General features: G+C 33.4%; 1 protein-coding gene across 1 annotated transcript in view; it reads left to right on the top strand.

Annotated features, from left to right (window-relative positions):
- DACH1 (dachshund family transcription factor 1) overlaps positions 1-16,030 on the top strand; it is a 419,816-nt gene that overhangs the window by 338,612 nt on the left and 65,174 nt on the right. The window lies entirely within an intron of this gene.

Raw genomic sequence — 16,030 nt, 5'->3', positions numbered from 1 at the left:
ATGTTACACTATAGGAGAGTAAAATAATAATAAAAATATAGTTATTACTAATATTAGTGGTATTGTGCCATGAAATAGAGATTATAGTGAAATCTATTTAATAAATTGAAGGTTTTGTTTGGTGAGTTATAAGAAATGAGTATGTATGCACCAGAAGCGATCATCCCTCCTCGGTCTCCAGAGTAGCAGGGGCTACAGGTGTCCGCCACGGTGCTTGGCTTGGAACTTGGTTTTTAATAGCAATATGATGGATTATTTGGGGCTAAAGCAGTGTTCTCATCAAGATAGACAGAAAGCAATTCTCAAGGTAGGAAGGTGCGGGGTGGTGGTAGGAAGGGCCACAGCAGAACTTGAGGCATTTTTCTGAATTATAATCCACAAGTCCCATCCCTCTTCCCCCAGTACTTCTGAGGTCTGACTCTCAATGTGGAGGGAACAGTTTGAAAAAGCTCTCCAGTGTCTTCTGAGGTGTTCCCATTCCTGCTCACCGCACATTGCAGAGAATGTCTTGCCTGTTAAACAAATAATAGTTTAGTTTATATTAGCAAAGCTTGAAAATTCTCTACTTATGAATACTGTATCCACTTACTGAAAACAATTTTTGATTAATATGCTTTATGTTCCACTAGTTATTCAGAACAATCCAGATTCTTCCACAAACACAGTAGAACAATTTGGATTTGGTTGTTATACTGTAGTAGTTTGCAGTTTCCTGGAAATGTCACATGACAAAGTCCATTGTGCTATAAATACTTCCACAACAATGACTTTTGAAGTGAAGAGAAATGAAATTCAAACTCTATTGAAATCAAAAATTTAGCATATACTGTTAAAGTTGAATAGTTTTCATTATTAGGAGTATATACAATATGGTGGTTAAGTAGATAAAGGTACAGTTACAAAGGTGAGGCTCTTCATCTTTAAACCATTTGAGAGAGAACCATGAGGTTTAAGTATCATGTAGAGGCTGACTACATAGGTGATTTAGCATTTTTATGTGATGCTCTGGCATCAGGTGATTGCTTTACTTTCTGGGTGAAGAAAAGACATGAGGAATCGACCATTAAGGATGAGAATGATAGATTATGGCTTCATAATGTCAAAAAATGTTGGGCATCTGCTTAGAGGAAAGCATATAGGAACAACAGTTGCCTTGCATTTGAAAGATTGAAGAATCATTATGAAGCTCCTTTTTTCTTTCCTCCAGGAGGTGGTTTTAAAATGCGTTTTAAAATAGGTTTAAAATTTTGGATTCCCATTCAAGCAGTATTGAATGGTAATGAGATTTAGAACTATGTTAAACCTACATATATTTATACATCTCTACCTACATCCATATCCATATTCATATGCATGTATTTTTTATATGACAAAATTATAACCTATTATAAAAGGGACAGAAAGAAAAATATGGTTCCTATCCTCCATTTGCCTTCAAAAGGTATGGTATTAAAAGAAAACTATTACATGCTCATGCTATATGCCAAATATTATTCTAAATACTAGAAGTGTAATAACTTAGCCTTCACAGCAACTTCCTAGACAGCTGCATTACTCTTATCTCCATTTTGCAAATGAAGATAACAAGACAGAGTCCAAGGTCATGTGGCTAATAGATAGCAGGCAGGTCTGGGAATTGAATTCCAGCGGTTTGGCTCCAGAGCCCATGCTCTTAGCCACGATGCAATTCACTTAACATAATGATGAATACAGACATGTTTTCTGGACCTGTAGAGCTTAGAGATTAGAAGTGATGTAGCTTAAACATATATATGGCTTATAAGTAGGAAATATAGTAGATATGTATATATGCTTACATACTATATTTTTTAGCCTACATATCTGCCTACTAACTTACCTTCTCACCTAACTACCATAATACTATGATATTATTGGAATTATCACTATGTTAATCTTGATTTTAAATTTCCCTTCCCTCTTTCTCCAATGCAAGGATCTTTGTACTTTCATATACTTCCTGAGATCAGACACATGGTATCCTATTGTTAACTCAAGTTCCTTTTAAGTCTAACTATCTTCCTTGGATGAACAATTCCATGATTTTATATATAATTCTCTGTAATTGCATAACATAGTTTTTTTTTGTGTGTGTGTGTATAGATCAATCTGTACTGTCTATACTTAAATTAGTTATTTTGGTTGTAATCAACAATTTGTCCCTAGCATTTTATTTTTTGGTTTACATACTAGATTCCTGGAGCCTTATCAACTTGTCCTTCTTAACTTACGTATGATTGTCTCCTTTAATTATTTTCTCAAAAGTCTTCATTATTTCACCTTCCCTAAATTCTTGCTTAGAGTTTTGGGAACAAGTTTCAACTTATTCTGTATTTTATCTGGGTAGTCCAAAATAATTGCAATATCATTTTACAAAAAAATCATATGGATTGGATTGTTCCTTTGTTTCCATGAGGTTTGATGCTGTGGCAAGAGTATGATATTATCTCACCTAATTCTTACCATAATCTTCTGAAGATGGTACCATTTTATGTCTATTTTAATGATGAGGAAACTGAGGTAGAGAGTGGGATACAACTGTCCAAGACTCAGAGTTTAAGAATGACATAACATGGAAGAAACCCAAATCTGACCTCATCTAGTGCCTCTTCTCTCTAAGCTGCCTCATATTCCAGTGGCTTTGGACTTGCTTTATTTCTATTTGATGCTAAAATTCTTTATATATGGAAATTTTAGAAAAGATAAATAATGGAAATGTGGTGACCATATAAATGTGCTTGTTTAGTAGTGTCTTGATTCCTGTTCAAAGGCAGGCTGGAACACCACATTTGTTCAAAGCCTGCCCAATATACATGCTATGTTAGTTGGGACCCAGATATTTATATAGCATATATATATGTGTGTGTATATATATACATATACATATATCTACACACACATATTATTTATATAGTGTATATATATACACACACATTATTTATATAGTTTGCGTGTGTGTGTGTGTATATATATATATACAGAAAGCAAAGTAGCATATATATATACACACACATATATATATGTATATACACACACATATACATATATATGCTACTTTGCTTTGGGCACAACAGCTAAACAATAAATGATCTGAAACAGTGGTGAAGTGTTATTTGGTGCTCAAATTATTTATTTTATTAATTTTCAATGTAATTGATGTTTCCTTAAAGAAAACTTTAGAATTCATTTTGTACTTATATTATTTTAGATCAGTTTGTTAATAAAAACATTAAAATCTTAACAATTATTATTTACCCTAGTAAAATTACTGTAGATAGGAAAGCATAATGGTTGAAAGCATGAGCTCTGGATTCAGGGAAACTTACATTCCACCTTCAACCCAGTTACATAGTGAGCATGCTATTAAATTGTGACAGTTATTAGCTACATTAATCCTTGTTTTATAAATGTGAAAATTGGAATAACTTTGGAAAAATAATAGGAAACCTGCCTAATGGAGAATTTCTAAGAACAATTTAATAATGTAGACATGGCTAACTATTGTTCCTACCATGTTTCATTACCATCAATCATCTCTGCAGCCTATAGCCACAAATTTACCAAATAGATTAGCTGCCAAAAACTCACTTGTGAGTTGTTTGAAAGTTTAAATACCCTTTCTCCTCATAGAATAACATTATAAATATAGGTTAGAGCTAATTGAAATAATGCTATCAGCTCATTAGTAATACACTGTAAATTTGTTATGGGTTAAATAGGCTCTCTGGAGAAACCAGAACTAGACTATTTAAAATGATTATGATAAAGGATGCTACTAATCTTACTGTATAGAACAGAGCTCTGCAAATTTTTTCTATAGAGGGAAAGATAGTAAATACTTTAGGATTATTGGAGACATAATTTTTGTTACAACTACTCAAGTCTGCTGTTTTAGTGAGAAAACAGATATATATGGTATATAAATGAACAATTGTGGCTCTGCTCCAGTAAAACTTTATGGGTCTTGAAATTTGAGTTTCATAAAGTTTTCAGGTGTCACCGAATATTCTTCATCTTTTTATTTTATTTCTTCAGACATTTCAAAATGCAGAAGCCATTCTTTGCTGTACAGAATCAGGAAGCAGGTTGGATCTGACCTATGGTCCATAGTTTGCCTGCCCTTATTCTAAAATATGATTTCTGTCTCAAACCTTTTTTCCAAAATATTTTATTTTAGTCACCCAGGTAAGCCTCTCACCTCTCAGGTATCTAAAAGTTTCAAAAAACTGACAAGTGATTATTTTTACAAAAAGCTTGAACACACATGGACTAAGAGTGTTAATAACTTGGAACCTGAGTCAGAAGGCTGAGACCCCTCATTTTGAAAGCAAAGGAAATAATCTCATACCTAATGGGATTGCTGTAAAAGACAAATCAAATGATATTGTAAGTGATCATAAGTTAGGTAGCACTGTAGAATTGTGAGACATAGAGATTTACTATATTAGTTTGTTGGAGCCATTCTAACAAAATACCACGGCCTGGATGGGTTAAATAACAGAGTTTGTTTTTTTTTTTTTTTTTTACAGTTCTGAAGGCTAGAAGTGCAAAATCAGTGTTTTGGTAGTTTTGGTTTGTGCTGAGGTCTCTCTGTTTGGCTTTCCAGATGACTGTGTCCTCACATGGCCTTTCCTCTGTGCATGTTCCTCCATGGTGCCTCTTCCTCTTCTTATAAGGATACTAGTCCTAATGGATTAAAGGTCCCACCCTTATGACCTTATTTAACCTTGGTTACATCTTTCAAGGCTCTATCTACAAAAATATTCATATTGAGCATTAGAGCTTCACCACATGAATTTGAAGGAACATATTTCAGTTCATACCAGTCTTATATATTAATGATTAAATTGTCCATTAAGCTAAATCCTCTTAGATATGACAGAGTAGGGTAGTTGGTGTTACAGTGAGGATGCATTTTTGTAATAGGTTCTTCAGTCATTTCCATCTGAGATCAGTCAAAATAGAATGAATTATATTACACTGAATTCTGGTTGGACTAATTTGTTTTTGTATTTGGTATAGGAAAAGAAAGTGCCAAGGAGTAAAGTTAATTTGCATGAGAGATTGATTTTTGACCTGAGTAAGGTTAGAATAGGAAATGCTTTTAACTCCAGGAATAAGGAGCAGTGCTTCAGGACTTCTGGCTGGGCTCCGGCAGGAGACTTTGGCCAAGATATACTGTATGTTTCCCCCAATGCTTCTACTTATTATTACTTTTTTTCCAGTGAACATCGGATTACTTATTTCCTTAACACTTATTTGGTATTTATCATGTAGACCTTAGTTAATTTTAATTTAATCCATGTGTGTTTGGTTTCTAACAACCAAAATGTAGTGAAAGATGATGTGGTTTAGAAAAATCTAGAAGTTTTACCAAAAAAACCCACACACAGCAACCACATATACTGACAGGTGTTTAATGGACACACATTCATAATAAAGCCCCTGTTGACAACCATTATTTGAATATTCAGTTATATAGTTAATTTCTTTCTTTTAGGCCAAAAGTGGCAGTTTAGTTAATTTTGTCAATAATGCGTAGATTCATGTTATGGGATGTAGTTTGCTAAGAACCTAGTGGAAGCCATATAAGTAATTTTAATTGAGATTTTTACAACCATTTGATAACAGTGTTTTGATCACTGTAGTTAGGGCAGGATTCCAACACTGGCCATAAAATCTGTGACTAATCCATTGAGTCACCCAGTCTCTGTCATATATTGTTTAATGGCCCATGCTGCCAGAAATTATTATCACTTTCTAGTGATAATTTTTAAGAAGAAAAACTTTGTAGACACAAAAGATGAATATAAGTTGAACACTTATGTTTATAAAGACAGTAAATAAAACATCCCCTCACTAAAGTATATGAGAGTATACTGATTTATTTATAATGGCTCTTCAGTCTCTTAAATCATATATAAATATCAAAATATATGTGTGCATATATATATGTATATAAGACTGATGAATATTTTAACTTTCCTTGGTTAATGTTTGCAGGGCACTTACAGATGCTAGAATAATCTCTAATGTTTTTGCTCAATCTGCTCTGGAGATGGATGAAATAAATAGTTTAAACTAATTAATGTAACACCAGCTGTTACAAGTGCTTGGCAGACGTCTGTGCGTTTTGATGGGCAGGGAGCGGCTGTTGTACTTGACTTTATTTTAGTACAATGTTGATCACAGTATAAGCTGGAATAAATGACAAGCCAAAAGAAGAAACACAGGATGAATTTCATGTAATGAAAAATAAATACCATCTTCTTTTTCTAAAAATATATATGTGTTTTAAGCTAGGGGAGAGAGACTGTTAGGCTGGACTTCATTAAGTCATAAGGCCTTTGACAGCTGCTAGGTTAAACATGCTGCTAAAATACAGGTACGTGATCTTGGACACCGTCCTTGATTTTTCCAAAGGACCTATTAAAGTTGCAGGTATGCAGTGTCAGCTAGATGTTTGAGACCCTCTTTCTGCTAATTAAATGCCTTTAGAAAAAAAATAAAAGGAAAAGATACTATCGTCATCCAGACTAGATGGGGGAATTATTTTAATTGTACTATTTGAGCAAGTGGAAGGGGAAAGTATTGGGTTTTATTGCTTGGTGATTACAAATATTATTGTTTTTAAGTTTCTACAAGGTATTTGCATCTACATTTGTGCATCTAATTCCCTCATGGAAAAAAGCAAAGAAATTCACAGCCAGCAAAATCTGAGCTCTCTTGGTCCACTGGAATGGAATGGAACTGCCTATCTCCTTGTGATGAGGGTTTCATTCCTCATCCTACAATGGATAAAAATGCTTCTACCAATATGCTTATTGTTTCCATAAGCCTGAAGAAGTTTAAATAGTCTCCTAGCTTCTTTTGTAAAGTTGGAGGGCGGAATCATTGTGCTCTGACAGAGAAATAGTGGTTGTTATCTAAATATGTGTGCCAGCATTAAGATAACAGTGTCATTGTGCAGATTGTTACCCTGTGAATTTGTCTAATAAGTTATTACAACGTGTGCAGAGCAGATGGCAAGTGTGCTCCTGAAAGAATTGATGGATGGGATATGATGTCATCAGTGAGATGACAAGGTTCACAACGTACTTGACCTCCAAGAATAAGTCCTAACTGGTTAGAATTCTAAATGGTGAACTTTGGTGACACTAGCTAAATGGGAAATATGTGCAATTTGTATTTCTTTACAGTGGTGTTTACCCCCTTTACTGAACTCCTCATAATGGGATTTTGTCCCTGAAGACTCAGAGATATTGTTAGAGGGTTGCACCCTGTAACCTTCGAGGATTTCAAATACAAATCCACACATCTAAACTTTAACAAAATCATAGCAAATATTATTTATGAAGTCAGGTTCAGAGCTTTCCCTTTTTTATATGTATATATGCAGAAAGAACATAGTTAAGACATCCCATTAATTTTAACATGTTATCACAAAATAGCAAAATGCTGACTCTGTGAAAATATTCAGTGCATAAAATTAAATTTTTATATTTTCATTAAAATATGTTTCTATACAAGCCTAAAATAAGCTGTCAGAGGTCCTGATGTAGCCCTTATATTTTAATTATGACTTTACTTGCACTTACAGGGGACAGACCTAAACACATTAACATCTTTATTTCAATATTATCTTTTTAAAATTTCAATTGACTTCAGAATCTATTCCTTATCACCTATGAGTTGTGATCTCAGAATCTACATTGGCTTGGCAAATGTATTCTGAACAAATATCATAACATGTATGATTAAAGATATGGTGACTCAAAGGAAAGGTAGGCCAAGTATGATACTAGTGTATGTGCATTATGCAAAATCAAATGAAAATAACCCAACCATTTATAATTGTTGTGTGAGAAGTGGTTGACTGATGAAAAGACATGTCCAAGAAGAAAACATTGTAGATTTATTAAGGAAAGGACTAAGCATCAAATGCATGAACTTCCCTCTGCTAAACATTCGTGGCATCAAATTTTAAATACAAGCTGACATGAATTCTTAGGTCTAACAAAAATAAATTACCATAAATGTAGTGGGTTGCATTGTCTTTTTTGTTCATTTTGAATAACTAAGCTGAGGTTAATAGGCAAGATTTTTTTTTTAAAGACAAGTTTCATTTCATTGAAGGAGATGAAAGAAAATTATACATATAACTCTGTCTAGCATAAAGGATATGCATGTTTTTGTGGTATATTATGGAAGAGTATTTAAGTCCTTGGAATAGCAATTTAATTGTGAAATGTATAATTCCATATATATACACACACACACACACCATCAAGTAGTAAAGAGAAAGAACACATAATTTTTGTAACTCAAATATTAACAAAGTTATAGTAATAGCAGTTTTTTATAAACTAAATGAACTTGAAGATAAATTACCCTATAAAGTTTATTCATTTGCTAACTTCACATGAACTTGTAGTAGCATTAGAAGATGCAGTGATATAGTATTTTAATTCATTCCTTATTTTTTATATAAATCTTTACTGACTGTAAATCAAGTTCTGAGGGTTTCTTAATTACTTTACATTGACAGCAAAAGTTTAGCCTATAGTTGCAAATGTTATAGCAATGAATTAATTTTAGAGCAATTACTTGGTAATATAGATTATAATTTAGATTTAGCCTTATCTCCTTGGATATATCAAAGCCTATATGTTTAAGCCAGTTCTAAGCTTAAGCTATCATGTGTTAATATTGCCTAGATGATTAGCATAATTAAACAGTATTCTGTCAATGTATATCAAGTGATCAAAGGAGCTTATGAAATTTTTTGATAGATTATTCAAATGGACTTTTTATTTTTAATATAAATGAAATAACAGAACTCATATCTCATACCACATTGACACTCAGTATTGATTATATGGCTAAACCATTTTCAGGAACTGCCTTTACTTAATCTGATCTCTTTTTCTGTCTGAGGCAGATAAAATATTAATACAAGGTAAATGAGTGTTCACTGAACTTGCCATATGGCCCCTGTGGAGGACAGAGGGGCCTGGGCAGCCTATGGACCTGCCATATGGGCCTAGAGGGAAAAGGTAAGTATTACACAGAGAACAAATCTACCATATGGACTGGGTGGAGCACTTGAGACTCTAAATACTTTCTTATACTGGAGCATGTTCACAAAAGAATAAAAAATGCATAAATAATACATTATACAGAACCCTTGAAAATGGATCAATTGTTTAGATTTAATATGATGCTTTCAAGCAATGTCCAGAGCATATAAATAATCATGGTTTACTTTGAAATGGCAAAGAGGATCATCAATCATTTACCCTTGACATTTTTACATTGCATTTAACATCTGTTCCATAATAGCATGGTACAGTAATATACTTAACATCATATTACACACTGAATCTAAACAAATAAATAAAATACTAAATTAGAGTTTCTGAATGTTTGCCTTGCTTCTACTAATATTTTTGCAAATACAGTATTATCTGCCCTTTCCATCACTTGAATTTTTTGTTATTATATAGAGCAGATGAAATTAAGCAAATGGCAAAAGCAATTTTCTTGGTACAATCAAACCTCATTAATTTGGTTTCTGCTAATATGGAATTTATGATAATTCAGCTTGGGCTTGATAAAGTTTACCTTTGTTCTAGATATAAAGAAAAGATTTGCTAAGCCAATTATTAGTATAAACAAGATTACAATGAGCATGTTTAACCCACTTAAGAGAGCATACTTTTAAAGGATTTTAGCACATTAATTGAATGCAAATACATACTGCTAATAACAAATGAGTCTAATTTAGTCTTTGAAACAGGTCTTGTAGTACCTGTATTTAGTAGCAGATGGTTCCAATTACTGTATATATTTCTAAGTTCTGTGCATATTTCTACACCGTGTCTATTACTTCCATTTTGTGGAATTTAAGCCTAGTTATTTTCACCAATCACTATCTTACTTTAGTCTCTAAAGCATCTATGTCAATTATTTTTTAAATGTATAATCTTTTTAAAAAGTGTATAATATTTTTTAAAAAAGATTATCCTTCTAGATTTTCTGAGAAAGGCATATTGATTCCTTTGTGGGTTTCTTAAATTGGGTTTTATAAGTGAAACAACAAAAGGCCTATAATAATCAATTTAGAAACACACAGTTTGGCAACTATGAATGTATTTGAAATTGTATTTTAAGTTATCTGTGCAATTCTTTATAGCCAATTTACACATGAAAACATTAATATTTATTCATATAGGAGTTTGATATGTTCAGGATCTGACAACACTATATTGAACACTTTGAGATCCAAGAAAAGTTTGTTAGAGGCCAATATTATCCAAATTTTTGGAGTTTATTGGTCTGTTGGACCAAATATTTATGTTCATGCCAAATTCTTAACTCAGAATTTGGTCTTTACTCAGTCTTCAGAGTTGACATTTTATTTTCTCCTCTGTTTTAGTATTTTGCTTTTATTTTGTGTTTTCCTGTTACCTCTATAGAAGGACATCAGAGCTTCTCCCTCTCTTCCCTTAATTTTTCTCCTTTCATATAATGGTGCTTGTTAATCCATTCAGTAAAACAAAGGGAAATTTATAGTATTTTAAATTAAAAGAATGTGTAGGGCAGAGGAACATAATGCAGAGAAGGCTAGGCAGCATGCAGAATGCCACCAGTGGGTGCCAGGAAATCGGGTTCTACCACAAAATAGGTAACAAATAAAGGCCTAGAAATAGGAGGCAAAAGTAAAGTTTCAAAAAAAAAAAAAAGGCATTTGAATGCATTAGGGGATGCTTGACCATGTAGAATTGGGTTCTGGGTTGGATTCTTAAAGAGAAATGCTGAGATTGGTGACATAAGAAGTATAGGCCTATGGAAATGAAGAGTTTTGAGCACAGAACCAAGGCAGACTTTCTGGCACAGAATGGACCTCAGTTACAGTTTTAGGAATAAATCCTGTAGTGAAGCAAGGCAGGGATGTAATTACTAGAAGAAGGACCCAAGGCCAGAGTAGATCAGTAAAGACAAATTGATGCTGAGTTTTTGTTTGTTAAATCTCCTAGCTTGATATGCCTTATATTAGTCCTTCTTGCTGAAACAAAAGATTGGTTTCAGTAATTTCTGGCAGTTGAATATCTAGTTAGAGGCTAAGTGGCATATGTATGAAGGCAAGGAAAAGAAAGGTAATCATTATAATTTTAGATCGATCTCTAAGAGGCTAGTAAGGTTTGTTCCTTTCATTTTTTCATTTTTTAAATTTTATTTTCTTTTAAAAAAATAGATGTAGAAAGCTGTGATAGCCACTGAGTGCTCTTGAGTTGAGTTTTTCTTTCTCTTTTTACTGTATGTTTTGTTTTGTTTATATCTCTATCTTTCTCTTAGTTAGAAATCAAGTAAGAGGGCTCAGGGTCTTTACTAAATAAAACAAATCTTTACTTCCAGGGGACCATTATCAAGCACTCACATTTTCCTCCACCCTGTATCTTGGCTCCATTCTAGAAGGTCTTGTTTCTAATTTCCTCAATTCCCACAATTTTTTTCTCAATCTCTCTGGAACAGTAGTGCCTAAGCCGTCAATAACAAGGATATAAATAGTAGTTTTCTAAACTGACTGCCACCACCATGCTCATCTTTCTTCCATACGCACATGTGTATCATGTGTCTAGTCTGTAAAATATGGATTGGAACTTGTAATGGACCTCCCTTATTGGGCCCTGTTATTGTCAGCACTGCTCCTACAAGAATTATGTGGGATTTTACAAACACATAATGTAGTACTGTAGAAAACAAAAACAAAAACATAGTAATGAATTGGTATAAATATGATTTCAAATTCTGGCTCTGCTCCGAACTGTGATATTAGGAAAATTACTAAATCTCTTTAAGGCCCAGTTTGTTTTATGATGAAAAGGTGACAATAATTCTATGCAAGATTTTTTGTGAGAGTTACATAGAATAATGTATTCAAAGATCTAGCACAGAAATAAAAGCATTTTACTGCAATATTTAATAATAGCAAACATTTTGAAACAAACCGAATGCTGCAATAGAGGAAGGCATAAATGAGATAAAACATTGTTGTGTAATGGAATATCATCCAGCTCTTTAAATGAATAAATAGATATAAATGAATCAAGCCTTAAAACACAAGTTTGAATAATGAAAGTTGAAAAAATATTTTAATGGTATAATATTGCTTATGTACTTTTAACCTAAAATATGTTCAGTGATTCTTATAGTTGCACACAAATTTGGCTAAATCTATGTCTGTGTATCTCTATGAACTAGAATGACACACTACAGATTCATCTTATTATTTGGCCCTGGGAAGTAAGGGGAATGGAATGGGACTGAGATTTACAAAATGATAGGAGGAGCTGTGGGATTGGATAATGAAATGTTCATTTTTCGAATATGTGGTTTTTAGGATATCTCTTAGATATCCCTGTAGAGATGTGAGTCCAGAGGTGAGGGCAGTTCAGGCAAAAGGTCTGAGCTAAAGAAATAAATTTTGGAGCCATCAGCATATAGATGGTATTTAAAGGCTTGGGTCTGAATGAGATCATTAGAGAATGAGTATAGCAAAGAGAAAAGGTCAGAAGGTACCTGTTATGTCTTAAGCTTAAAAGGACTAGATAAGAATGAAAAGCATGAAGAGACTAAGAAGAAGCTGCCATTGAGGTTTTGGGAGAATAAGAAAAAATAGTGTCCTGGAAGCAAGTTAAGAAAGGGTGTCAAGAATGAAGGAATGTTCAACGTGTCAAGGGCCGCTAGTAAGTCAAGTAGAGGGCAGTCTGATAATTGACTATTGGATTTAGTATAATGGACATCACTGTTAACTTTGATGAAAGTAGTTATACTAGAGAATTGAGAATAAAAAGTTGACTAGAATAGGCTCAGGATTAAATTATGGGGAAAAGATAAGGTAACAGAATGTAGTTAACTTTCGAAAAAGGAAATGAAAAACTGCGACAATAATTAGAAGAGTGATGGTATCAAGGGATATTTTCTTTTTTCGATTAGATGAGATATAATATAGCCTGGCTATATGCAATTAGAATTATGCATTTAAGAGCAGAAGAATCTGTAAAAGTAGGATACAATTGCAAGAGTGACATCCTGTTTGCTTAGTAAATTTGAGGCAGAGAAGAGGAGGACTTACTCAATATTATTGTTAATATTTGGAAAAACCAGCTCTAGGACCCATATTGAAACGCTTAGCAAAAATATAAGCCAATTCTAAACTCCATGTTCAGGATTGTGTTTCTTCTTTATACTTTCATCAATTCTTACAATTCAAGCCCTGATAACCTTGTATTTAGATATATTATTTGTACTCTTAATTCTCACCCTAGTTGTATTCACCCTTCATCTATTAATCTCATTCTTTATTTTTTTCACTAGTTATGTTTTATATATTCTTCATATTGTTTTGAGTTGGTTTTAATGCACATCCTTTCCAGTTTGTGGTATTTTCATGACAGAATGTTTTCAAGTTTCACTGTACCTAGTGCATTTCATTATTGCAATAGAGTTGATAAGATTAGTAGAGATGGAGGTTGTATCAGATTCTGGATTTCTTTCAAAATCATGCTGAAAAGTTGAGAATTCAGTTTATAATGAATAGAGAGCAGGTGATTAAAGTGTATATTTTATTAATGAGTGGAGTGAGATGTGGTAGTAAAATGATCAGTCAAAAGCAATGTGCCTGTTAAGGTTAAATATACTAATAGTACATTTATGCACCCTGGTGTAGGATGACAGTTGAAGAGAAACACAGAAATATTAAAAATATTTTGAAAAGATAATTTGATGAGTGTATATGTAAGAAGAAAAGTTAAATAAATCAAATCAAAGCTATTCTTATCATAATTTCAAAGAGTATCACTGAGAGGAATAGAGATGATAATAGTGAAAGGCATTTGGGGAAATTCAGGGTTATTTTGTATTATTTTTAATATGCTTAGGGTGATGATGTGTAGATAAACTCAAACTGTAGCCAGCTAATCAGTTAACAATATTAATTTGGCTACCTGCAGTGGCTCATGCTGTGCAGGAGGATGGAGTAAGCCCAGGAGTTTGAGATCAGCTTGCGAAACGTAGTGGGACATTGTCTCTACAAAAAATTAAAAAAATTAGCCAAGTGTGGTGGTGTATGCCTGTAGTCCCAGCCCCTTAGGAGGCTGAGGTGGGAGAATTGCTTGAACATAGGAAGTTGAGGCTGCAGTGAGCTATAATCATGCTATTGCACTCCAGCCTGAGATCCTATCTCCTTGCCCCCCATAAAATGTAACTTTTAACACATTCACTCTTTAGATATATCTTCCATGCATATGAAATGATACTAACTAGTACAAGTCATTCTATTGTTTTCATCATCTTTCTAAGAGAAAATAAAAATTGTGAGAGTAATCATCGTGAGAGGGGACTGAAGCCCAAGTCAGATGAAGAAATGGGAAGAAAATACTTGGCAATTCAAAATGAATTCAGGCCACGTGAATTATGTCCCAAGATATTTAGACTAAGTTTACAGTCAAATATGCTGACCCACAAGAGAGGTGATAAATAAGTAAACATAATAATATGCAGTTATGATTTTTTTTTTTTTGAGTTGGAGTCTCATATCTCCCAGGCTGGAGTGCAGTGGTGCTATCTTGGCTCACTGCAACCTCCGCCTCCTGGGTTCAAGCGATTCTCTTGCCTTAGCCTCCTGAGTAGCTGGGACTACAGGAGCCTACCACCATGCCTGGCTAATTTTTTTGTATTTTTAGTAGACGGGGTTTCACCGTGTTAGCCAGGATAGTCTCAATCTGCTAACCTCGTGATCTGCCCGCCTCGGCCTCCCAAAGTGCTGGCACAATTCACCTACAGTGAGAGAAGTGCCTCAGTAATGACCCTGAAAAAGATTCTAAAATCATTCCTTAAAATAATTTCTTAGAAAACAGGAGTACAATCTCTAAGATTTGTATGGGCTCATTAGGAAAGCATTCTTTTAATCTAGGCTCATTTTCTTTGCCAAACAGAGAAATGAGGGACTGATAGGATGAACAGATTCCAGTAAACATTTACAGGATTTTTATGTTTAACTGTTAGCAATAAATAGATGATAGAGGATTAGAAAATACATTAACATTGGCAGGACTAAGCCTAAAGTGGAGGTAGAGTTTAGAAACTTGATAATAGGTTTGAGATAATAAATTATATATGTTTCCAAAAGTTATTTTTTATTCCCATATATTCAACCTTAGCCATGCCGTAAGAATTGTGTCCTGATTATCTTTCATTCTGGAATTAGAATTTTTCTCTTCCAGGTAGTCAGTGCAAGGATGGACTAGATGCTCTTATCTCTGTTATTTTTTCTACCATGTTTCATTTGCCATTTATCCATAAATGTTTCTAGAGTGACTAGTTTCAAATTTGTCTGATTTTCCAGCCTAACTAATTGGTAAAATAAAATGTATTCATATTTCAAGGTTAATTGCATTTGATAAAAAGTTCCTGAAGAAATCTGTGATTAAATTTAACAATTGTAAAAATAGTTTTATTAGCGAAGGAAATAACAACTTTCTTAAAAGTATCATGGCATTTTTGAAGTTATTATTATGGGAGACACTATATTAAAATTCTCTATGGAGAATTTGTGTGCTAAAAATCAAAGTTGAAGAATAGATTTGGTATTGATAGTGGTAGCTTGATATACATTAAACATGCCATGGAAATAAAAAGTCACTGGTCACATAAGTATGAAATGCTTGTATATTCTCATGATACATACATGAGAATTGCCATTTTTGTAAGATCATGATCAACCTTCTCCTGAACATTCTGAGCTACAACTTCATGATCAGGTCTGCAAGACCTCACTCAAATCTGGCCCTATTACTTCTCTAAATTACATTCTAACCTCTCTTCCCTCACCAGATCTCATCCATACTGTCTTTCTTCAGTTCCTCCTAACATGTGTTATCTTCCCAGGTTCAATTCTGGATATGAGCTATGTCTTTTACCTTGAATGCATAAATTCTTCATCAATTAA

Source organism: Aotus nancymaae, unplaced genomic scaffold, assembly GCF_030222135.1.
Source record: "Aotus nancymaae isolate 86718 unplaced genomic scaffold, 86718_ANA_hifiasm-v0.15.2.pri h1tg000088l, whole genome shotgun sequence".
Classification (NCBI taxonomy): Eukaryota; Metazoa; Chordata; class Mammalia; order Primates; family Aotidae; genus Aotus; species Aotus nancymaae.
The sequence above is the reverse complement of the archived record's forward strand: the minus strand, read 5'-3'. Positions and strand labels throughout refer to the sequence as shown.